The sequence below is a fragment of the Saccopteryx leptura genome, chromosome 5 (genome assembly GCF_036850995.1).
Source record: "Saccopteryx leptura isolate mSacLep1 chromosome 5, mSacLep1_pri_phased_curated, whole genome shotgun sequence".
Classification (NCBI taxonomy): Eukaryota; Metazoa; Chordata; class Mammalia; order Chiroptera; family Emballonuridae; genus Saccopteryx; species Saccopteryx leptura.
The window spans coordinates 123,670,100-123,696,234 of NC_089507.1; the positions used below are offsets into that span (position 1 = coordinate 123,670,100).

General features: G+C 39.6%; 1 protein-coding gene and 1 pseudogene across 19 annotated transcripts in view; one reads left to right on the forward strand and one right to left on the reverse strand.

The window, feature by feature from the left end:
* KIAA1217 (KIAA1217 ortholog) overlaps nucleotides 1–26,135 on the reverse strand; it is a 561,660-nt gene that overhangs the window by 205,467 nt on the left and 330,058 nt on the right. The window lies entirely within an intron of this gene.
* On the forward strand, nucleotides 13,349–15,589 carry LOC136405615 (tigger transposable element-derived protein 1-like; annotated as a pseudogene).

Here is a 26,135-nt window from a genome sequence, read left to right on the forward strand (position 1 = left end):
ACGCCCACCCACACTGTTGGTGACCAAATGACCACATGAGTGAATGCTGAGCTTGGACTGTGTACTATGAATGGCACGTCATAGAGACCTTCAGTAGCTCAAGAAAAGAACTGAAGCCCAGGACAGGGAAGAAAATAAAGGCAGAGAGCAAAAAAAGGAAGACAAATATAAAATTTTGAATAATTAGATTCTAAAAACCTATACTGCTCACAAAAATTAGGGGATATTTTACTGCTTCATATTCATTTTTTTTGAATATCCCCTAATTTTTGTGAGTAGTATATTTAAAAGCTATATATTCACTCTTATGAAGGGTAACATTTGAAATGCTGGCCCATTAGGTATGCTCAAACATAGAAATCACAAATCTATTGTCAGCTAGCTGCAATGAATGTAGGTGGACAGTATTCGGGCACAATCTGTTATATGAAGTTTCTGTCATTCTATTACTTAACCTCATGCTAACAAGAAAATCAAACTGACACCCACTAGCACAATACAGAGAAAATACATAGCCTATTTCAAGGTCAACTACTAATGGGGTAAAAAGAGTTTACTGTGACCCTCTAGAAATGTCAAAAATTAAATAATAGAAACAACCCATTGATTCTTCTGTGAAGGACATTTTTTCTTAATCACTGCTATACCATGGCCTGAGAAGTCCAAGCTGATCATGAAAACACTCAAAAGTATGTAATCAATATAAAGACCTTTTAAAAACACAAACAGGCAAGACAGACCTATCTATAATTATCTCAGAACTAGAGCACAATAAAAAAATCTTTACAAACAAGACAAGTCACACTAAATAACCTTCCATTAGTTAGTTCACAATATGCATCAGACTGCCTTCGGTCCCAGCACTTTCATGAAGACAATCCACGGTCACTGCTGGGATTCCATGAACGGAAGAGGACCGCCGTCCATGTTGATGTCATTGTTTGGGAGTCAGGTCAGTTTTAAAACCAGAAAGCATCTGCAATATATAAAATTATGTTCAACTTCTGAGGTTTTGGGGCCTAAAGCCAAAAGGTAATGAGTTACCTCAAAAAAAATTTCTTCTCTTTCATTAATAATTTAGAGGTTCGAGGATGAAACAAAAGCAATTTACACCTCCTTACCCAGAGTGGAAGTGGAACTCCCAATTATGCCTGCTTTTAATCTCTTCATTTCCTGTTACCTGTCTTTTCTTCCAGGACCAGAATCTATTTCATGCCTGAAATCTACCTCTTTTTAGCACCATTAGCCAAAGGCCTGCGCCTCAGCTCTGGGGCTAAAGGCACACTGAGCGCACAAGCTTTTCATTACTGCTGATATTTCTTTTCCACTGACCATGATTGTACATCAACTTGCCAACAATCTCTGCTCAGGAGAGACATTCAATTCTTTTGAAGAAGAAAAATCATTGGGTGCTTTATTTCTCCATGCAACTCTCATAATAGAGAGTTCAATGCATCCAGCAGGTGTCTCATTTTCCTTAATGGCTTTCAGATACTGGCATGCACGTCCCAGCATGTACAATTCCAGCACCCAAAGTGGAGAAGGTAAGATGCAGTTACACGTTATCTGAGGTTATATATAAGATTATATGAAGGAGGTGCCACAGAAGTGTGCCTGGTAGAACAGGCTGGCCAGGAGCGGGAGGCACAGGCTTGGAGCTAGACTGTCCTAGGTATACTGTCTACCAAATCACTCAGCCTGACTGAGCCTCAGTCTTCTTGTCTATAAAACGGGAATGCCACCATGTAGAATTGTAGATGATCCAGAGTTTCAGTGAGGAGTAAGTGAGATGCTTCTGTCCTGGCACATAACCCAGGCTCAACAAACCTTCCCCTTTGCTCTTTCGCCAACCTCTCTTCCAAAACCTTGCTAGAATATGCACAATGGTAGGAAATCACCAGGTGAGAGTTGTTTCCCACAGTTCACAGTGGCTGACTCTGGGAGTCATTTATTTTCTTTCAAACGACCAAGGTCACATATTATAAAATCATTAAGTTAATGCTCATCCATTGATAATCAACATAACTTCCCAGAAAGATGTTAACTCCCCAATCATTTTGTATGCATAGGTCTCCACTATCAGATTAGTAACTGGCTCAGAGCAGCATTGACTACCCAAATCACTGCTTTTCCCTGACTCACTGCTCAGGGAATGGCCATGAGAATTTAACCTGATTATTCTTGAGATCTATTTCTTCACTTAGATGTTTTCGGTTTCCATTATCTAGAACAGAGGTTCTCAACCTGTGGGTCGCGACCAAAACACAGGGGTCGCCTAAAGCCATCGGAAAATACATATTTTATTTAAAAATGTATTGTATAATAAATATGTATTTTCCGATGGCTTTAGACAAAATATGTATTTTCCGATGGCTTTAGGTGACCCCTGTGTTTTGGTCGTTAGACCCCCGCCGGGGTCGCGACCCACAGGTTGAGAACCGCTGATCTAGAAACTCTTACAGGATGACAGGAGGTGGCTTTTCTGATATGTATACTCTGATATTTCTTCTTTTCCCCCAAGACCTCATTAGTTTCTAATTTAAAAAATAAATAACTTCTCTTTATCTTTAGGCAACTTTCACAAAAATAAAAAATAATTTTGAAAAGATCTCATACCATAACTACAGAGTAAAAAAGAAAGACCTGCTGTGAGTACTCACAAAGAGCCGCTGACTGTGTGCCTCTGCTCCACTGTGCTCAATACACTATTCTAAAGCCATGGCATCCACTAACAAAACCAGTGGGCGGAGGCACTTACACATTTCTAGCTATTTGTGAACATCAGATTCCAGATGTGCTCCCAAAAGGATGCATGTAAGTCAAACAAATTTGAATGGAATTTTCACTTCTTTGTGTGTGTGATGAGAACTTTTATTTATTTAAAGATTTCCTTTATTGCTATAGAAAGAAGAGAGAGAGAAAGGTGGCAGCAGGGGATGAGGGAGAGAGCAGAAAGCATCAACTCACAGTAGTTGCTTCATGTATATGTGCCTGACCAGGCAAAGCCTGGGTTTCAAACAGCGACCTCAGCGTTCCAGGTCTACGCCTTATCCACTGCACCACCACAGGCCAGGCAAATGTTCACTTCTTAGCTGGTTAAATATTAGGATGTACAAGTGATTTCATTTTCATCTACAATTTATTTTCAATTAAATTTTTACCACTTAATGTACACCTGTAAAATAAGCTGATTCTATTATGTGAATATTGGAATAAACAAGGGTAACTTCTATTTTAGAAGTAAATTTATTAGTAATCCTTTCAGGATAAGAATCATCATATCACAAGTTCAACAGGTCAGTAATTACCACTTAGTTATAGCGTAGTTTTCTTAAGACAAGAAATGATGTGCAAAGGGCATATGTATAGAGATGCTATGTTGCTTATTCACTTTAAAACTCAAAGCATTACTTCAGGAAACTGACATGCAATTTGTTTCCTTATGTGTGCCCTGGGTACTTTTTTAAAATCAGTACTCTTTTATCCTACTCTGTCTTTTTTTTTTTTCATTCTTCCTCCCCCTCATGCCAATAAAGTAATCCCCAGCTATGAAAACAAAATATTTTAGAAACAAAAATTGTGATATAAAGCCTTATGGCTCGTTTCATGGTATAACCTCAATCATTAATCTCCTACTCAGCCAGTGCCAAAAATGGTCAAATCTGGCACACATGTGAAAACTAAGTGGAATGAGTTTCTATTTCTTTCTTCCTTTGAAAAATGCAAGGGAAGTAAGGAGTAAGAGAAGTACTTCAGGGCAAGAGGATCTGAACTAACCTAAACAGCTCCCCCAGGCCCATTTTCCAGACCTCTTAGTGCTGGTCTAGTGGAGCCTTTGAGAGTCTGGGGAGAAAGATCACGTAGTGTGGCTTTGAGGGAATAAACCCACATCTCAAGCTTAGCTGTCTGAACATGTCCATGAAAAACACCTTTCTTGATGCTGGGTAGAGGGAATCTATTCAAGAAAGCAAACATCTCTCATCAAATGGCTGACAGCTTTGTCCTTGGGCTTCCTTCATGGATCCTGTGGCTGCCTGAACTTGAAGAAGGGAAGATGGGAGGTCTCAAGACTAGTGAGCACTTGCTGTCATTTATTTTTAAGCAAACATTTGGAATAGTAATGTGTGCCTTAACATTCAATAAACCAACTCACCATTACTCACAATAGTACAAGACTAACCAGGAAATATACTTTCATTTTATTGAGACATACTCACATGGATGATGGTAGTGTATGTACCATCACTTATTAAAAGTGAACAAGACCCAACTATCAATTGACAGATAAATGGACAAACAAAATGTGGTATATACACACAATAAAATACTATTCAACCCTAAAAGGAAAGGAAATTCTGACGCATGTTACAACACGAATGAACCTGAGGACACTATGCTAAGTGAAATAACAAGATGGTCGCAAAAAGACAAACACCACAGTACTCGACTTATGGATGCTTAGAGTGGTCAATTCAGAGACAGAAGGTAGAATTATAGATGCCAATGCTGGGGAAGAGGAACTGGGGAGTTGCTGTTTAACGGGGATAGACTTTCAGTTACAAGATGAAAAGTTCTTGAGATAAGTTGTATTACGTAACACTACCTAAGTATACCCTCAAAAATAGTTAAGATGGTAAAATGTTGTGTTATGTGCATCTCAACACAATTGAAATTTTAAAAAATACTGTTGATGGTCAAAATAAATAAATACAATAAGAGAACAAAAAAGACATGAACAAGAAAGAACTTCTAGCCTGGGTTCTCTACCGAGTATCTAAATACATAGGAGGGCTCAAATGGCAAATGATTCTTTGAATATAATTTGTGATGCGGGGGCAATTTTTTGTTTGTGTATATAGTCAAAATTAAATCTTAATGACTCTCTCCAGAGGGGAATGGCTTTGTACTCAATCAAGTTTGAGTAAAGATTTCAGCAATATTTTATTTCACCTGTGGGTCTTTTTGGTATTTTGCCAATCTTCTGATTAGCTGTGCCCCTACCTCAAAAACTGGACTACACACGAACACCCTTTGGATAGACTCCCTGAGGGGGACTGCAGTTGGCTCCATCTGGGGAGCATGTTATGTGGAGGCAAACAGTGCAGTATTTTTTTTTTTTGCTTAATTTTAATGAGGTGAGATTGGTAAATCAGGGTATATATGTTCAGAGAAAACATCTCTAGGTTATTCTGACATTTGATTATGCTGCATTCCCATCGTTCAAAGTCCAATTGTCTCCTGTCACATTCTAACTGATTTTCTTTGTGCCCCTCCCCTCCCCCAACCCCCTCCCTCTACTCCCCCCCACCCTGTAACCCCCACACTCTTGTCCATGTCTCTGAGTCCCATTTTTATGTCCCACCTATGTATGGAATCATATAGCTCTTAGTTTTTTCTGATTTACTTATTTCGCTCCATATAATGTTATCAAGGTCCATCCATGTTATTGTAAATGATCCGATGTCATCATTTCTTATGGCTGAGTAGTATTCCATAGTATATATGTACCAAAGCTTTTTAATCCACTCGTCCACTGACGGACACTTGGGCTGTTTCCAGATCTTCGCTATTGTGAACAATGCTGCCATAAACATGGGGATGCCTTTCTTCTTTTCAAACAGTGCTATGGTGTTCTTGGGGTATATTCTTAACAGTGGTATAGCTGGGTCAAAAGGCAGTTCGATTTTTAATTTCTTGAGGAATCTCCATACTGTTTTCCACATTGGCTACACCAGTCTGCATTCCCACCAGCAGTGCAGGAGGGTTCCCTTTTCTCCACATCCTCGCCAGCACTTATTCTGTGTTGTTTTGTTGATGAGCGCCATTCTGACCAGTGTGAGGTGATAACTCATTGTGGTTTTAATTTGCATTTCTTTAATGATTAGTGATGTTGAGCATTTTTTCATATGCCTATTGGCCATCTGTATGTCCTCTTTGGAGAAGTGTCTATTCATTTCTTTTGCCCATTTTTGGATTAAATTGTTTGTCCTCCTGGTATTAAGTTTTACAAGTTCTTTATAAATTTTGGTTATTAACCTCTTATCAGATGCATTATCAAATATATTCTTCCATTGTGCAGTTTGTCTTTTTATTCTGTTCTTATTGTCTTTAGCTGTGCAGTAGCTTTTTAGTTTGATAAAGTCCCATTTGTTTATCCTGCTTTTTATTTCACTTGCCTGTGGAGACAAATCGGCAAATATATAGCTGTGAGAGATGTCAGAGAGCTTACTGCCTATGTTCTCTTCTAAGACGCTTATGGTTTTACGGCTTACATTTAAGTCTTTTATCCATTTTGAGTTTATTTTTGTGAGTGGTGTAAGTTGGTGCTCTAGTTTAATTTTTTTGTAGGTAGATGTCCAATTGTCCCAACCCCATTTGTTGAAGAGGCTGTCTTTACTCCAATGTATGCTCTTACCTCCTTTGTCAAATATCAGTTGTCCGTAAAAGTGTGGGTTTATTTCTGGGTTCTCAGTTCTGTTCCATTGATCTATATGCCTGTTCTTATGCCAGTACCAAGCTGTTTTGAGTACAATGGCCTTGTAGTATAACTTGATATCCGGAAGTGTGATACCTCCCGCTTTATTCTTCCTTTTCAAGATTGCTGAGGCTATTCGTGTTCTTTTTTGGTTCCATATAAATTTTTGAAATATGTGTTCTATATCTTTGAAGTAAGTCATTGGTATTTTAATCGGTATTGCATTGAATTTATAAATTGCTTTGGGTAATAGAGACATTTTAATGATGTTTATTCTTCCTAACTATGAGCACGGTATATGTTTCCACTTGTTTGTATCTTCCCTGATTTCTTTTATCAATGTTTTATAATTTTCCAAGTACAAGTCTTTAATCTCCCTGCTTAAATTTATTCCTAGAAAATTTATTTTTTTGGTTGCAAAGGTAAAGGGGATTGATTCATTAATTTCTCTTTCTGACAGTTCATTGTTAGTGTATAAAAATGCCTCTGATTTCTGAGTATTAATTTTATATCCTGCCACTTTGCTGAATTGATTTATCAGGTATAGTAGTTTCTAGACTGCGACTTTAGGGTTTTCTATATACAATATCCTATCATCTGCAAATAAGATAGTTTTACTTCTTCTTTTCCAATTTGGATATCTTTTATTTCCTTTTCTTCTCTGATTGCTGTGGCTAGGACTTTCAGAACTATGTTGAATAGAATAGTGAAAGAGGGCACCCCTGCCTTGTTCCTCATCTTAAGGGGATAGCTTTTAATTTTTGCCCATTGAGTATGATGTTGCTTGTGGGTTTGTCATAGATGGCCTTTATCATGTTGAGGTATGTTCCTTGTATTCCCACTTTGCTGAGAGTTTTGACCATGAATGGGTGCTGGATTTTATCAAATACTTTTTCTGCATCTATTGAAATTATCATGTGGTTTTTGCCCTTCCTTTTGTTTATGTGACGAATCACATTAATTAATTTGCAAATATTGTACCAGCTTTGCCTCCCAAGAATAAATCCAACTTGATCATGGTGTATGATTTTTTTCATATATTGCTGGATCTGGATTGCTAATATTTTGTGGAGGATTTTAGCATCTAAATTTATCAGGGATATTGGCCTATAATTTTCTTTCTTTGTGTTGTCTTTGCCTGGTTTTGGAATCAGAATTATGCTTGCCTCATAAAAGGAGCTTGAACGTCTTACTTCCTCTTGAATTTTTTGAAATAGCTTGAGAAGGATAGGAGTTAGTTCTTCTTTGAATATTTGGTAGAATTCACCTGTGAAGCCATCAGGCCCAGGACTTTTCTTTTTTGGGAGTTTTTTGATAACTGTGTCAATCTCATTTGTTGTAATTGGTCTGTTTAGGTTTTCTGATTCTTCCAGATTAATTTTTGGAAGATTATATGTTTCAAGGAATTTTTCCATTTCATCTAGGTTGTCTAGTTTTTTGGCATACAGTTCTTCATAGTATTTTCTTACAATATTTTGTATTTCTGTTGTGTCAGTTGTTATTTCTCCACTCTCATTTCTAATTTTATTTATTTGAGTTCTCTCTCTTTTTTTCTTGGTGAGTCTGGTTAAAGGTTCATCGATCTTGTTTACCTTTTCAAAGAACCAGGCCTGGTTTCATTGATCCTCTGTATTGTCTCTTTAGCCTCTATGTCATTTATTTCTGCTCTGATCTTTATTATTTCCTGTCTTCTACTAGCTCTGGGCTTCACTTGCTGTTCTTTTTCTAGTTCTTTTAGATGTAGGGTCAAGTTGTTTATTTGAGCTTTTTCTAGCTTCTTGAGGTATGCCTGTAATGCTATGAACTTCCGTTTCAGGACTGCTTTTGCTGAATTTTGAGTTGATGTATGCTCATAATCGTTCATTTCTAGGAATTTTTTAATTTCTTCTTTGATCTCATTGTTTACCCATTTGTTATTTAATAACATGCTATTTAGTATCCAAGTGTTTGAGTATTTTTAGTTTTTCTGTTGTGGTTGATTTCTAATTTCATGCCATTGTGATCAGAGAAAGTGCTCGATATGATTTCAATCTTCTTAAATTTGTTGAGACCGCTTTTGTGCCCTAACATGTGGTCTATTCTAGAGAATGTACCATGAGCACTTGAAAAGAATAGATATTCTGCTGTGTTAGGGTGAAAGGTTCTGAAGATATGTATTAAATTGAGTTGATCTAGTATGTCCTTTAAGTCTGCTGTTTCTTTGTTAATTTTCTTTTATAGTATTGCTGTTGATCTCACCCTTTAAATCCATCAAAGTCTGCTTTGTATATTTAGGTGCTTGTATATTGGGTGCATAGATATTTATAACGGTTATATCTTCCTATTGAATTGCTTCCTTTATCATTATATAGTGACCTTCTTTATCTCTTACTATAGTCTTTGTTTTAAAGTCTACTTTGTCTGATATAAGTATTGCTACCCCAGCTTTTTTTTTCATTTCCATTTGCGTGAAATATTTTTTCCATCCTTTTATCTTCAGTCTATGTGCATCTTTTGTTTTAAGGTGTGTCTTTTGTAGACAGCATACGTATGGGTCCTGTTTTCTTATCCATGCAGCTACCCTATGTCTTTTGATCAGATCATTTAATCCATTTACATTTAAGGTTATTATTGATATGTAATTGTTTATTGCCATTTTATTCTTTAAAACTGTATTTCTCTTTTGCTATATTCTTTTTCTCCTTTGATCTGTTTACAACAGGCCCCTTAGCATTTTTTGCAGCCTTGGTTTGGTTGTAGTGAATTCCTTGAGGTTTTTTTTGTCTGGAAAGCTTTTTATTTCTCCTTCAATTTTAAATGATAGCCCTGCTGGATAAAGTAGTCTTGGTTGTAGGCTCTTGTTCTGCATTACTTTGAATATTTCTTTCCATTCCCTTCTGGTCTCATGTGTTTCTGTTGAGAAGTCGATGTCATCCTTATGGGGGCTCCTTTGTAGATGATAGTCTTTTTTTCTCTAGCAGCTTTTAATATTTTCTCTTTTTCACTTAGCTTTGGTATTTTAATTATGATGTGTCTTGGTATTGATTTCTTTGGGTTTCTCTTTAATGGAGTTCTCTGTGCTTCTTGACCATGTGAGATGTTTTCCTGCCTTAATTGAGGGAAGTTTTCAGCTATGATATGCTTGAACAAAGTCTCTATCCCTTGTTCTTTCTCTTCTTCTTCAGGAACCTCTATGATGTGTATGTTATTTCTCTTCATGTTGTCACAGAGCTCTCTTAGATTTTCCTCAGACTTTTTGAGTCTCTTTTTTTTTTTCTGCTCTGCCTCTGTGCCTTTATTTAACGTGTCCTCTAACTCGCTGATTCGATTATCAGCTTCATCCATCCTGCTTTTAATTCCTTCCATTGTGTTCTTCATTTCTGATATTGTATTTGTCATTTCTGACTGATTATTTTTTATTATTTCAATGTCCTTTTTTATATTTGCTATCTCTTTATTTAGGTGTTTGTAATGACCATTTATTGTTGTTCTAATACCTTTGAGCATCCTAACAATCGTTATTTTAAACTCTGCATCTGGTAATTTGGTTATATCTGATTCATTCAGGTCCTTTTCTGGCGATTTCTCTTGATTCATTTGAGTTGCATTTCCCTGCCTTCTCATTTTCTCTGTGTAAAGGAAGGTTTTGGCCACTGGAGTCCACTGGGTGTGGCCTCTGTTCCCTAGGTATGGTCTGTCTGCAGGCCCTCCACCCCCTCTGCTGTTGCTGCCTAGGGCATTTGGGTATGGGCGTTGCTGGTGCCTACCCACTGGGGCTGTTGCTGTGGTTTCTTCCTCTCCTTCACGGGAGTGGCTGTGATCACGTGCTCAGGTGTACAAGTCTTGGTGGCCTTGGCCTCTGCCCTGCCCCTGTGGGTGGCATTATGCTCGTCCCTGTGGTCAGTGGCAGCACCTTTGCTCAGCTGCGGGTCTCCGCCTGCTTCCAGGCTTTCACCCCACCCTTACAGGAGGAGCCCACTCGTGGAATGGCTGCTATCCTTGGCTCTACCAGCCGGGCGGGACTGCGTGCCCACACTCAGTAGCAGGACTCTGACTGTTCTGGGTTTTTGGCTCCTCTCCCGCGGGAGGAGGCGGCTCCCAAATCAGGCCACAAGCCTCAGTTCCTTGGGCCGGGCAAGGCTGTGCTCCTGCGCCCTTGCTCAAGGGCAGGTCTCCACCCCTTCCAGGGTTTCCTGCCCTTCTCCCGCAGGCTGGATTGCAGGCTGCCTGCAGCTGGGCTTGTCCGCTTTTGCATGCCCCCTCCTCCCCAGCTGGGTAAGACTGAGCTCACACCTGGGCCCAGTGGTGGCCACCCGGCTTCCGCCCTTGCCGACAGAATCGCGCTTCCGCGTCCTGCCACTGCCGGCCCTCCAGCGAGCCCTCAGCAGTGTGGGTGGGGGCGCTGCAGCTCAGCCCCTACCACTCACTACTGTAGTCCCGAAAGCTTCCTCCTTTTAAGCGACTCTGCTCTGAGTGCCCCGGGAGAGCTTGTTTGGCTGGTGTCCTGCTTCCCTTCGCTGGTATTGCTGTTTCCAGGGGAAATATTCACTTTAGATTTGGGGAGTGACTCGTCCCAGGGGTTAGGGTGGCTGTCTCCCAAAATGTTTCTCCCTGTGCCTCCTAGATTACATTCTCTTCCTGCTACTCCGGTCCTCTCCTCTCTCCCAGTCTCCCGGAGCCCTAGGGGCGTGGTTGTTAGAGAGGTGTTCTGTGCGGTCCCTTTAAGAAGAATCCTGGGTCTGAGAAATCAGTCTCTTTCTCACAAACAGTATCCTGTCTTGTTCCCAGCTAAATACTGTCCTTACGCCTCTTCTAGGCTCTGGGGCTGCAGGCTGGGGCTTTGTTCCTGGGGCTCAGGACCCTCCTCCCTCTGCTAAACTCACTTCCCGCCATGCGAGTCTCTCCCGGCTGCCGTTCGCTCTGGGGAGCTGGGCAGCCCTCTCCGCGTTTCCGCTTTTCCTACCAGTCTCGGTTGGCTTCTTCAGTGTTCCTGGTTGAAGAGTCCTCTTAGTTTAGCCCAAAGTTAGTTTTTCCAGATGATGGTTCTTAAAATTAGTTTGTAATCCACTTTGGTTTTGGGAGGTGGATGTTTGTACGTCCTCCTACTCCAGCGCCATCTTGTCTTCTCCAACAGTGTAGTATTAACATCACATGGACAGCTCCATGCTGCATACTGAGGGGACCTCACACCAAACACTACAACTGTCCCTCAAGCAACATGTGTTAAAGCTTCTCACAGTCCCTTCTGATGTATTGGAAGACACACTTTTTCATGAAATCAATATCCTGGATGTCTGAAGTTAGCTGGACTACAAAGAGTTTTTTCACATTTAAAGACAAGACATACATACTTCCTAGCACACACCCACATTGCTTCTCTGACCAGGGTCTGGGACCAATGAGCACCTATGTTTTTTCAATTGAAAAGAAACAATCAAACTGTTTGTTCATTCAACTTAAGGTGATCTACTGCCTGGACAGCTGGCATTCAATTCTCTGAGATAGCCTGCAGAGTCGATTCTGTTATTAACTGTAGCAATGCATTGAATGCACACAGTCTGTTTTAACTCAAAATGCAATCCAAAACACAATCCTACCATTAAATATATGGAAGACAGAAAGAAATCTCATTTATTCTCTCTCTACATAAATAGTAACCTCTCTCCTTTGAAGTGTAACATGTACAAATAAGGAAATTTTAAAGCAGAGACTGTTCTCTGATCATGTTTAAGCACAGATTTGTCTAAAATTATTTTCTCTTACAGAGAATACTTAATATGCATGAGTGAAAAAGAACCTTTACTATTCACATTATCAATGAGAGGAAGGCTTCAGGTTTTCACATTTCCCTCAGTTAAAACAAAAAAATAAAACTGACCCTTGGAATCTTCCCCTAAACCTCAATTTCCTGCTCTGTAAGAAGATTTAACTCGGGGAGTGAATAGGTCCCAACTGCTGCCAAAGCAAAGGCTTCTTGATGAAATCAATCAGACCAGGGCAACACATAATCTATTTGATGTGACACATAGTAAAAAATGCAACGCAAGAAACAGTAATACTTTTCTGCCTGATTTCCTACAAATGAGTGTGTGCATACACACAGAACAAGCATACCTTGTTTTATTGAATTTTACAGATACTATTTTTTACAAATTTAAGGTTTGTGACAACCTTTGTCAATCAAGTCTATTGGCACCATTTTTCTGATGGCATTTGCTGACTTTGTGTCTCTGTGTTTGTTGCACTTTGGTAATTCTCACAAAACTTCAAACTTTTTTTTTTTCTATTTTTTGAAGCTGGAAACGGGGAGAGACAGTCAGACTCCCACACGTGCCCGACTGGGATCCACCCGGCACACCCACCAGGGGGCGACGCTCTGCCTACCAGGGGGCGATGCTCTGCCCCTCTGGGGCGTCGCTCTGCTGCGACCAGAGCCACTCTAGCACCTGGGGCAGAGGCCAAGGAGCCATCCCCAGCGCCCGGGCCATCTTTGCTCCAATAGAGCCTTGGCTGTGGGAGGGGAAGAGAGAGACAGAGAGGAAGGAGGGGGGGGATGGAGAAGCAAATGGGTGCTTCTCCTATGTGCCCTGGCCGGGAATCGAACCCGGGTCCCCTGCACGCCAGGCCGACACTCCACCGCTGAGCCAACTGGCCAGGGCCCAAACTTTTTAATTAGTATTTTATTTATTATGGTGACCTGTGATTAGTGAACTTTGATGTTAATATTGAGTTGTTTTAGGGTGCTACAAACCATGTAAGATAACAAACTTACTCCATAAATGTTGTATGTGTCTGACTGCTACATCAGCCAACCATTCCCACCCCTCTCTCTCTCCTCAGACTCCCTATTCCCTGAGAAACAATATCATTAAAATTCGGCCAAATAACCCTACAATGGCCTCTACGTGTTCAAGTGAAAGGAGGAGTCTCATATCTCTCACCTTAAATCAAATGCTAGAAATGATTAAGCTGAGTGAGGAAAGCATGTCAAAAGCTGAGATAGCTCAAAAGCTAGACCTTTTGTACCAGCTAGCCAAGTTGTGAATGCCAAGGGAAAGTTCTTGAAGGAAATGAAAAATGAGTTCTCCTGCAGTGAACACACAAATGATAAAGTGAAAGAGCCTTATTTCTCATATTGGGAAAGTTTTAGAGGTCTGGATAGAAGATCAAACCAGCTATAACATTCCTTAAGCCAAAGCCTAATCCAGACAAGGCCTTAACTATCTTCAATTCTATGAAGGCCAAGAGAGGTTAAGGAAGCTGCAGAAGAAAAATTTAGGCTTGCAGAGGTTGGTTCATGAGCATGAGGTTTAAAGAAAGAAGCCATCTCTGACATAAAAGTACAATCTGAAGCTGCAAGCAAGTCATCCAGAAGATCAAGCCTGCGGTCATTAATGAAGGTGGCTACACTAAGCAACAGATTTTCATGTAGATGAAACAGCCTTACATTGGAACAAGATGGCATCTAGGATTATAGCCAGAGGCAAAGTCAATGCCTGGCTTCTAAGCTTCAGAAAACAGGCTGACTCTCCTGTTAGGAGCTAATGCAGCTGGTGACTTTAGGTTGAAGCCAATGCTCATTTACCATAACATAGGGCCCACAATCTACTCTGCCTGTGCTCCACAAATGGAACAACAAAGCCTGGATGAGAGCACATATGTTTGTCACATGGTCTAGTAGCGTATAGTTTAAACCCACTGTTGAGACCTATTGCTCAAATAAAGTGATTGTTTAAAAAAAACTGCTATTTATTGACATTTTACCTGGTCACCCAAGAGCTCTAATTGAGCTGTATAAAATTAATGTTTTCATGCCTGCTAACACAACTTCCATTCTGCAGCCTATGGATCAAGGGGTAACTTTGACTTTTAAGACTTACTACTCAAGAAATACCTTTTGGCTCTTGCTGGATAGCTTAGTTGGTTAGAGCATCGTTCCAATATGCAAAGGTTGCCAGCTCGATCCCCTGTCAGGGCACATACAGGAACAGATCGATGTTTCTGTCTCTTTCTCCCTTCCATTCTCTCTAAAATCAACCAATAAATTTTTTTTTCTTTTTTTTTTTTAACCAATAAAATTTTTTTAAAAAAGAAATACATTGTGTAAGGCTATAGCTGCCATAGACAGTGATCCTCTGATGGATCTGGGCAAAGTCAATTGAAAACCTTTTGGAAAGGATTCACCATTTTAAGTGCCATTAAGAACACTTGTGATTCATGGTAAATATTTCAAAATAATATTACTGGAGTTCGGAAGAAGTTGATTCCAACTCTTATAAATGATTTTGAGGGGTTCATGACTTCAGGGGGAGGAATAACAGCTGATGTGGTAGAAATAGCAAGAAATCTAGAATTAGAAATGAAACCTGAAGATGACTGAATTGCTGCAATTTCATAATAAAACTTAAACTAATAAGGAGTTGCTTTTTATGGATAAGCAAAAAAAGTGATATTTTTTTTTTGTCTGACCAGGCGGTACGCAGTGGATAGAGCACTGGACTGGGACATGGAGGACCCAGGTTTGAAACCCCGAGGTCACCAGCTTGAATGAGGGCTCACCAGCTTTAGCCCAAGTTCTCTGGTTTGAGCAAGGGGTCACTCTGTCTGCAGCTCCCCCATCAAGGCACATATGAGAAAGCAATCAATGAACAACTAAGGTGCTGAAACAAATAACTGATGCTTCTCATCTCTCTCCCTTCCTGTCTGTCTGTCTGTATAAGTCCCTCTCTCTGTCTCCCTCTGTCACCAAAAAAAAAAAAAAAAAAAGTGATTTTTTAAAAGATGGAATCTACTCCTGGTGAGGATGCTGTGAAGACTGTTGAAATTACAAAAGATTTAGAGCATTAAATAAACTTAGTTGATAAAATAGATGCAGATTTTGAGACAACTGATTCCAATTTTGTTTTATGGGTAAAATGCTATCAGAGTATCATATGCTACAGAGAAATCAATCCTGAAAGGAAGAGTCATTGGACACAGCAAATTTTAATGCTGTCTTTTTTTAAGAAATCACCACTCTAACCCTCAGCAACCACCACACTTATCAGTCAGCCGCCATCAACAGTGAGGCAAAATCCTTCACCAGCAAAATGACTAAAATTCACTGAAGGCTCAGGTGATGGTGAGCAACTATAGCAATAAAGTATTTTTAAATTAAAGTATGTAAATTTGTTAGACATAATGTTACTGCATACTTACTAAACTACAATATAACATAAATATTATTTTTAGATACACTAGAAATAAAAAACTTACATAACTTGCTTTATTGTAATATTTACTTTATTGTGATGGTCTGTAGTCAAACCTACAGTATCCAAAGTTTGCTTGTAATGTCTTACTTATGGAACACCATCACATAAGTAGATTTCCAGAGAAAGTTTTAAAAAGTATATTGTAGATGCTATTTTAAAAATCATCTTATTTAATTTTAATTTGGCATACATTTAATCCTTAACGCTTAGTATAAAGGCAAAAGCTAACTCTGTTTAGAGGATACAGAGTCACCATGAACACTCGCTCTGATGTTGAAAGAGAAAAATTGAAAACAGAGGTCCCTTCATTAAGGAGCCTCAAAATAGTGTGCTATAAACTGGGCAGAACAATGGCGAATGTTCCCCTTGCTTGACTCATATCTAAAAATACAGTAACTCAAACATATTGGACTCAGAGGAAAAAAATAGTTCAATGGAACCAAACAGAATTCAGACGTACACTTAAACACAAGCAGAAACTTGGACCTCATGGTCAGGGGGAGAAGATAAATTATTCATTCAATGGTGGTGGCACCACTGACCAGCCACTTGGAAGAAGCAACAAAACTGAATCCCTATTTAACTAAACTTCAAAATAAACTTCAGATGGATCAAATATTACAACGTAAGAGAGTTATATTCTAAAACTACTAGAATAAAACACAACTTTTTAATATGTAAGATTTAAATGGAGAAGGCTTTCCTAAAAGTACAACTCTCCCATCGAAGTACTAACCAGGCCCAACCCTGTTCAGCTTCCGAGATCGGGCCCGTTCAGGATGGTTGGGCCGTAGACCAAGCACAACTCTCTAAAAGCAGAAATATGAAAGGAAAGATTCTAAATTGGGTTGCATGAAAAACTTAAATTTCTAGCGAAAAGAAATCTCCACAAACAAAATCCAAAGACATGCTGAAAAAATATTTGTAACAAGTATGAGTGAAAGTTAATTCCTTAACTTATGACACAGTTTTGCAAATCAATACAAAAAAGAATAATCATCTAATTAAAAATAGGCAAAAGCACAAACTGGGACCTTATACAGGCATAAAATCAACTAGTTAATAGAAAATATTACCTAACATCATTTATTTAACAAAATAAATAAAAAAATAAATGTCTCTTGTTCATTTACTATATTTGCAAAATTAAAAAAAAAATTGATATCTAGTGTAGCAACAATAGAGAAAATAGCATTCTTACATGTTGCAACAACCTTTCTGGTAAAGTTTATAAACATTTTGAACAATCAATTCCACTTTTAGAAATTTACCCTATTGAACAGCTAAGGGGGAAAACCAAACAGGAATAGCATGTTCAATGTAGCTTGACTTCCTAAGAAAGAACAATAATTGAAACATAGGTTTTGCATGTTGAGAAAGGTGAAAACAAGAGAAATGATCATCCATTTGTGAAACACAATAACTTAATATTGACAATCTAGACCAGGGGTCCCCAAACTAGGCCTGCGGGCCGCATGCGGCCCCCTGAGGCCATTTATCCGGCCCCCACCGCACTTCCGGAAGGGGCACCTCTTTCATTGGTGGTCAGTGAGAGGAGCATAGTTCCCATTGAAATATTGGTCAGTTTGTTGATTTAAATTTACTTGTTCTTTATTTTAAATATTGTATTTGTTCCTGTTTTGTTTTTGTTTTTTACTTTAAAATAAGATATGTGCAGTGTGCATAGGAATTTGTTCATAGTTTTTTTTTTATAGTCTGGCCCTCCAACGGTCTGAGGGACAGTGAACTGGTCCCCTGTGTAAAAAGTTTGGGGACCCCTGATCTAGACAGTGGTACACAATTTCATCATTAAACAATGACTATACAACCTAATGTAGGGTTTCTTGAAGATGCACCATAAAGGAAGAAGCAAGGTATAGGAGGACAGTTGTACATTATGATGATTTATATAAACATAAATAGAAGTTATGACATATCTAATGAGATATGCACATATACCCTTTTCTGGAAAAAATCTCAAAAAAACTCTTGATAAAGCGTCAACCTGGAAACGCTGAGGTTGCCGGTTCAAAACCCTGGGCTTGCCTGGTCAAGGCACATATGGGAGTTGATGCTTTCTGCTCCTCCCCCCTTCTCTCTCTCTCTCTCTCTCCCCTCTCTATAATGAATAAATAAAATCTTTGGCCCTGGCCGGTTGGTTCAGCGGTAGAGCATCGGCCTGGCGCACGGGGGACCCGGGTTCGATTCCCGGCCAGGACACATAGGAGAAGCGCCCATTTGCTTCTCCACCCCCCTCTCCTTCCTCTCTGTCTCTCTCTTCCCCTCCTGCAGCCAAGGCTCCATTGGAGCAAAGATGGCCTGGGCGCTGGGGATGGCTCCTTGGCCTCTGCCCCAGGCGCTAGAGTGGCTCTGGTTGCGGCAGAGCGACGCCCCGGAGGGGCAGAGCATCACCCCCTGGTGGGCAGAGCGTCGCCCCTGGTGGGCGTGCCGGGTGGATCCCGGTCGGGCGCATGCGGGAGTCTGTCTGACTGTCTCTCCCTGTTTCCAGCTTCAAAAAAAAAAAAAAAAAAAATGATGACATCGGATCATTTACAATTACATGGATGGACCTTGATAACATTATACAGAGTGAAATAAGTAAATCAGAAAAAACTAAGAACTATATGAATCCATACATAGATGGGACATAAAAATGAGACTCAGAGACATGGACAAGAATGTGATGGTAATGGGGGGAGGGGAGTGGGGGGGCGAGGAAGGAGAGAGGGGGATGGGGGGAGGGGCGGGGCACAAAGAAAACCAGATAGAAGGTGACGACGAAAGACAATTTGACTCTGGGTGAGGGGTATGCAACATAATCAAATGTCAGAATAATCTGGAGATGTTTTCTCTAACATATGTACCTTGATTTATCAATGTCACCACATTAAAATTAAAAAACAAGAAACATCTCATAATATGTAGTAGTATCTTTTATTTTTAAATGACCAAATCAAATGACTTAGTATAAAAATTATTAGAATACCACCACCAACAACAAAACAAGACTAAAACTTCCTGGAGCTTGGTCCAGATGGTGACTAACAGTCCGAGGTGTTTCAACAGTGTATTAAGCACCACTAAAAAAGGTGTCCATTACTGCCTGGGTCACTTGGTAGTCCTGAAGTACAAACTAGAAATGAACCAAGGTGAGGTGATGCTTAAACATAGGATACTTGGGCTAGGACAGGTGATGTAGGACTTCTAAGGAAGATTTCTATCTATATATGTAAACACCATCATTTAAAAATAATAATCTTATATTGTAGTAAAAATATATCACAAAATTTACCATTTTAACCATTTTTAACTGTATAAGTTAAATACATTCATGTTGTTGTGAAACCATAACTACCATTCTTTTCATCTTTTCCAAATGAAATGATATAAATTTGACTACTTTAAAAGTTTCATATAAGTGAAATAATGCAACATCTGTTCTTTCGTGCCTGGCTTATTTCTCTTAGTAATCATGTCTTCAAGGTTCTTCATATTGTAGCATGTGTCAGAATTTCCTCCCCACCCCTTTTTTTTTAATTAAGTGAGAGGTGGGCAGGCAGAGACAGACTTCCACATGTGCCCTGACGGGGATCTACCGAGCAAGCAAAATACAGGGCCATGCATGCCCATCTGGGGCCGCTGCTCCGTTGCTTGGTAACTGAGCTATTTCAGCGCCTGAGCAAGGCCATCCTCAGTGCCCGGGGCCAACTTTGCTCGAACTATTCAAGCCATGGCTGAGGTAAAGGAAGAGAGAGAGAGAGAGAGAGAGAGAGAGAGAGATGAAGGGAATAGGTACTCAAGCAGATGGTCACTTCTCCTGTGTGCCCTGACCAGAAATTGAACCAGGGACTTCCACATGCCAAGCTGACGCTCTACCACTGAGCCAACCAGCAAGGGACTTACCCCCTTTTTTAAGGCTGAAAAATATTCCACTATATGTATATACCATATTTTGTTTATTCATTTGCCCAGAGGTGAGCACTTAGGTTGATTCCATGTTTCGGCTATTATGAATAGTGCTGCTATGAACATGGGTGCACAGAAAACTGTTTGAGTTCCTGCTTTTACTTGTTTTGGGTATATACCCAGAAGCAGATCTGCTAGACCATATGGCAATTATATGTTGAATTTTTTGAGGTATTTCCATACCATTTTCTATAGCACCAGCACCTGCTGACATTCCCATCAGCAGTGCACAAGGGTTCCATTGGCTCCACAATCCCACATCCTCATCAACACTGTTATGCTTGCACAAATGTACTCTTCCTCTTCCTTCCTCCCTTCTTTCCAATAGCCATTCTAATGAGTGTGAGGTATTACCTCATTGTAGTTTTAAATAATTTAAAGATTCTTTAAAAAAACATTTTCCAAACAAGCAACTCTGTTAAGGTCATAACAGAGTGTGTACCATTTTTCTAAGCATAATTTCCCTTGGCCTTTATATTTAAATGTAGGCAGATATCTGTGGTCGCCTACCATGAGCCAGGTCCTAGGTGAATCAACACAGACGCAGAGCTAAGCAGGGTGGGATCATGGTATTCATGCCTGCATTGTAACGGGTAAAACAGATGCAGAAACCCACACTCAGGATTTTTCACACTAAGCGCAAGATTCGGAGGTCTGCACAAAGTCTAAGGGACATCAGCAACATTTTGCAATGCTTGTTTGGTAGAAAAGCTGTGTGCCCAGTACCATTCTTAAATATTGTTAGCCAAAGGCAAAACTGGACAGTAGAAAAAGTTTTAAATTTTGTGCTATTTGAACTCCATGTTCCTCCTGCCCGTTTTCTTACTAGAGACCTCTCACCATGGAAACAGGTGCCCCCATAAAGTCACCCGCTTAAATTGCATGATGTAATTGTTTTTAGAATATTCACAGGGCTGTATAATACAACTATCATGACAATTTCTGAACATTTTATCACCCTTCAATGAAACCCCATGCCTATTTGCAGTCACTTCCCATCTCCCCGTAAACGCCTTTGTCTCAGGCAACCAGCCGTCTAATTTCCAGATCTTGGATATAAAGAAACCTATACTATGTGGTCCTCATCTCACATAAAGGAACTGTATACTACGTGGTCCTCTGTAACTGGCTTTATACCAGTACCTCATTCCTTTTTATTGCCAAATATTGTTCTATTGTATGAATATGCCACATTTTGTTTATCCATTCATTAGTTGATAGACATTTGGGTTATTTCCACTATTCAGTAGTTATGAATAATGTTGCTATAAACACTGAGGCACAAGTTTTTAGATAGATTCCATTTGCATTTTAAGAGATGATTAGAAAGGAAGATCTCAGATTCAGATGACACACAATTCCAGCAGAGGGACTTCATCAAAATTCTTAAGATTGGGAAAGACATTTCAACGATATTCCAGCCTCCAACAAGACATTCTAAAAGTGCCAGCCTCCTAAGCCTACAACCTTCTGTGTCAGAGTTCTTTCAACGTTATCATCCCTTCTACAGTTTTTATAACTGTGTGCCAGATGATGTGCGAGAACTGAAGTTGCGACACTGAACAAGACAGACACGGTCCATTTACAGAGCTGAGAGGCACCAAGGAGACTGAGTAAGCCAATGTAATCAAAACTTTAAAATACCACCAAGCAGGAATTACATGGCAATCAGAAGGGAGCTAAACATCCAGTTGTAGTGGAAAGAGGAAAATGCCAATTAAAACTTCTTTTAGCCTGACCAGACAGTGGTGCAGTGGATAGAGCGTCAGACTGGGATGTGGAGGACCCAGGTTCAAGACCCCAAGGTTGCCAGCTTGAGCGCAGGCTCATCTGGTTTGCGCAAGGCTCACCAGCTTGAACCCAAGGTCGCTGGCTTGAGCAAGGGGTTATTCGGTCTGCTGAAGGCCCATGGTCAAGGCACATATGAGAAAGCAATCAATGAACAACTAAGGAACCGCAACAAAAAATTGATGTTTCTCATCTCTCTTCCTTCCTGTCTGTCCCTATCTGTCCTTCTCTCTGACTCTCTCTGTCTCTGACACACACACACACACAGCTTTAAAAATAAAGAAAAATACTTCTTTTACGAAAGACTATGTCCTTTCAAACACACAGAAATTATGACATATAGTTGAAAGAGATAAGAGGGCACATTTCCTTCCTGGTGGACCTCAAGTCCATACTCAAACATGTATGAGATGTACTCCTCCCCAAGACAACACTGCTCATCATTTCAAAGGTCTCTGGGAAAGCAGCACACTTCCTTGTTCACTATCTTATCTCAATGTTTAGTAATGGTCAAACTATTTTCTTTTAAATCTATTCCAAATCCTTTATTCAGGTAGGTATTTGCCCTCTTACTTTGTCATAAAAATATTATACATACGTGCTTTTGGGAGTCATTCAGACATTTAACATTATTAACTTCTTTCACACTGATTTCCACTTTTATTTTGCTTGGAAGCCTTACTTGCTCTAACCCATTAACCATCTTTGTGACTCTTTCCAACGTCTCCAGTCATTCTCTTTGTTACCCAAGACTAAGACCTGAATTTAATACAAAATACTTTGTTACTTGACTTTGTGGGTTTGCCTGCTGATTTTGAGCTTTATATCCACAAGACCTTCTCTTAACTCTATTTAGAGGGCAGTTGGTCCACACAGGACCAACTTCCAGGGCTTGGAAAGAAACCATCTCACTACTGCTTTTGGAAAAAAATACCATTATCACATAAACTCAAAATGTATATCTTTCTGAGCATTAATTCAAATTATTATCATGATCCTTACATATAAAAATGTAAGTGTTCTCTTATCCTCTACCTTCCTGTACTTGACTTTACCTTCTACTGCCTTGTCTTCGACCATGCCTTCAATGGTTACAATTATTCTGACCTAAGTTCCCTCTCTTCATTCCTACCATCTCCCATGTTTCCTGCACATCTTACAGATTACAGAACATTTTGAATATGCACTGGCTCTATACTGATCACTTCAGAACATTTCTCGCTCTGACTCATTTTACCCATTCCACTATGGACATTAATTTCTAATTAAAAACACTTTCAATGTACTTCAATGAGGTGGCCCCTCAAAGAGTTGTATAGCAAAAAATAATGAGTTCTTTGAGGTGCTGTATGACCAGTGAAGAAACAATGTCAGCTTTCCTGAAATCAAACTATCTCACTCCTTCTACTGTTCCTCAATCTACTGGGCTGTCCATGTCACAGAGAGAGACTGCATCAGTCTGACAGGACTTGCTCTTTCAAACCACATGGGTATAACTGCTACCTTTCAGCCTGAAAGTTGTTTTCAAATCAATTTTGCAATATCTTCTACTTCTCTCTCATATCACTCCCATTTTTTTTTCAGATAATAACAACATTCAGATTTGTCGAGGTCATTCTTCCTCCATGTAACATAGGAACGGCACACTGCTCTGTGTCTAGCTCCACAGTCTCTCTACAGCTGGTGTTCTATACAGCTGACCCTTGCACAATGTGGGGGTTAGAGGCACTGACCCTTGCACAGTTGAAAATCCCTGTACAAGGTACAACTTTGACTCCCAAAACTTAACTACAAATAGCCTACTGTTGACCGGAAGCCTTACCAATAACAGTCAAATAACACATAGTATTTTGTATGTTATGTATCATATACTGTACTTTAAAATAAAGTAACCTAGAGAAAAGAAAATGTTATTAAGAAAATCAGAGGAAGAAAAATACATTTACAGTATTTATTGAAAAAAATCTGCATGTAAATCAACTCACGCAGTTCAAACCCTTGTTGCTCAAGCATCAGCCCTATTTTAGGATCCATCGGGGCCTACAGATGTTAATAGAAGCAGTCTACTAAAACAGCCTTTCTCCAGCTCTTCCGATAACGTTGTTCCCTTCCCCTCCTCCCAGTCGATACAACCAGACTCTTAGAACAAAGAAGTTTTGGTTTTGTAAAAAAAAAAAAAAAAAAAAAAAAAAAAAAAAATAGACAACTTGCCCTATATTCTGTCACTGAAACCAACTCCCTCCTCTATCTACCAAACAGGGAAACACTGCCCTGTCCTGTTGTGTCTGATGTATTTAAAGAGGATTTCCCTTGATGTGTTTTGAAAGTTGCTTCTCATTTCCTGCTTGAGCTTCCCTGACTTTCCTCTGCTGCTCTTTCTTTGTACTCCTCCTTGGCCCACTGCCACTCAACTTCATTGTAGCATTCTTGTTCGGGTCTCAGCTAGTCAGGCAGTTCTTTGTTCATCCTGTTGGGTTTCCTCCTACCTTCCCTACCTTAGAATGGCCTCTCATTGTATCCTTTAACTGACTTTCACTAAAGCAATAGTCAGTACCACTGGGTTCTCGAGGCCTTTTCTGTTTAATCGCTGTAGTGATAATTTCCTCTTAAGTACCTGAAACTTTCTTTCACAAATTCAATTTTATTAATATCGCTGATTTTTAGCCAGCGAAGATCCTAAGAAATACCAGCATCTTTCACATTAGATACTAATCTAATTTCTGCATATGGAATCGTTCATTTCAAATAGGGCAGTCACCTTCATGGATTCTTTTGTTTTCTCCCCCAAAATGATCTTGCTATTTCTCTATGGATTCCTGTGATATATCAGGCAGTGGAGAGCCAGGAGACCCTGACACCATCCAGTTCTCTTAACGAGTCACATGTCCAGAAAGCCTGTCCACAGCTTCCTTAAAATGAGAATTCCTAGAAAGTTTCCCTCTGCTTTTTCTAAAATTTTACTTCTGAAATGACAAACTTTCCACCCAGTGACCTCCTTTTAAGTCTTCTTCAATCACAAAAAGAACTGGGCAAATGGTAACACAATTTTATTTTTCAAGCCTCTATCTATTCTTAGCCAACATTTAAAAGTCTGAAGTTATACATTAGACAAGTCCAGGAGGTCTAAAACAAGAAGAGAAATTTATTGGCCCCATATTCCCTTATTTTTTTATATTTTAGGCAAACCCATTCCACAGTACTCAAATTCGCAAAGCCTTGTGCTGTTAGAATTTCTTTGTTAAAGGTGGATTCTCCAGAACTGTTCAAGTTCCTTATGGCAACCTACGAATGATCAAAATATACCCTGTTAATTACTATTTTTTCCCCTAGCAAGTAAAAAAGAAATACACTGGCACCTCTGTCAATAGAGCTGCTTCTCTGCTCCTTGGCCCAGTCTAGGTCCCCATCACGGAGTTTCAGATCACACACAAAGATGACATTAGTGTTCAGCCTTCAGAATGACACTCCACAGTGCACTGTAATAACAGGTCGCAGATGAAGAACATCAAGTCCAGGAATCCCAGCACTAAGGGAACTAACAACATATAGATTTATGATCACCCTCTCTAGAGCCAGAGTTTGAATCCCGGCTCTGCCATTTCTTAGCTGTAACCCTGGGCAAGTTATACAAACTCTGTGCCTCCACTTCCTCAGCAGTAACATGGGGGTAAAACAACAGTACCTATTTCAAAGGGTATTTGAGAGACATTAATACACGTAAAGCACACAGGACTCAATGAGAAATCCCTTAAATTTACACAGAAAGGGCAGTTTGTATCAACTAATAAAACAGTAAAAACATACTTAAAATCACACTGGTAACAACATTTTGGGTGTGATTGTTAAACATCTCGCTTACATGATATGTCAAGATTGGTCTGGGTACCAGTGATGCTAGCCTGTTGAACTAATATTTCTGAAACATTTGCATGTGGCATCTTACCATGCTTTGTGAAGACAGAATCAATGAAATAATTTTCTATAATGATGACAATTCCCCAGGCTAGTTCTCACCAAGAGAAGCAATACCAATTGGGAAGGCTACAACTAACTTGCCTTCATTCCAATAAAATGTGATGAGTTTGCCGTTTCATCTTATATTTCAAAACACAGATAAAAAATAAACACTCTATGCTGTTTGTTTTAAATACCAAGAAGCAAGTTTAATCCAATGAAAGGGAAACTAAAAGTGGTCATAAGCACAGACCATTCCCAACGTGGACGATTTACCACCTTTCTCTGCTTAAATTATTAGGCGTCATTGACAAGCCAGCAGCCATTATACCAATCTCTTTCCTACTTACCATCAAAACACTAGTCTACATCAACCATATCTTCCTATGTAAAAGAGTTTTGAGGGCCAATATTAACTCACATAATTATGAAAGGGTCCAAAAGCAATTTAGATTTTCATTCTTCACCAGAAAATACGAATGCCTCAAACCTTTCGTGGATAGGCCAGCTGAGAAAATGCAAAATCGTAAGAGGAGGAAAATCCATTTTGGTTTGAGATGTACACGACTGACAAATTGAGAAGCATGACATTTAATAACACAGCACCGTTTACATCTATCTGTTTTTGGTAACCATGCCCTTCACACCTTTAGATTTGAGAAATGTTGGAGCACGCTGGAAAAAAAAATGAATCATATAGCTACAACACCTGTGTTAAA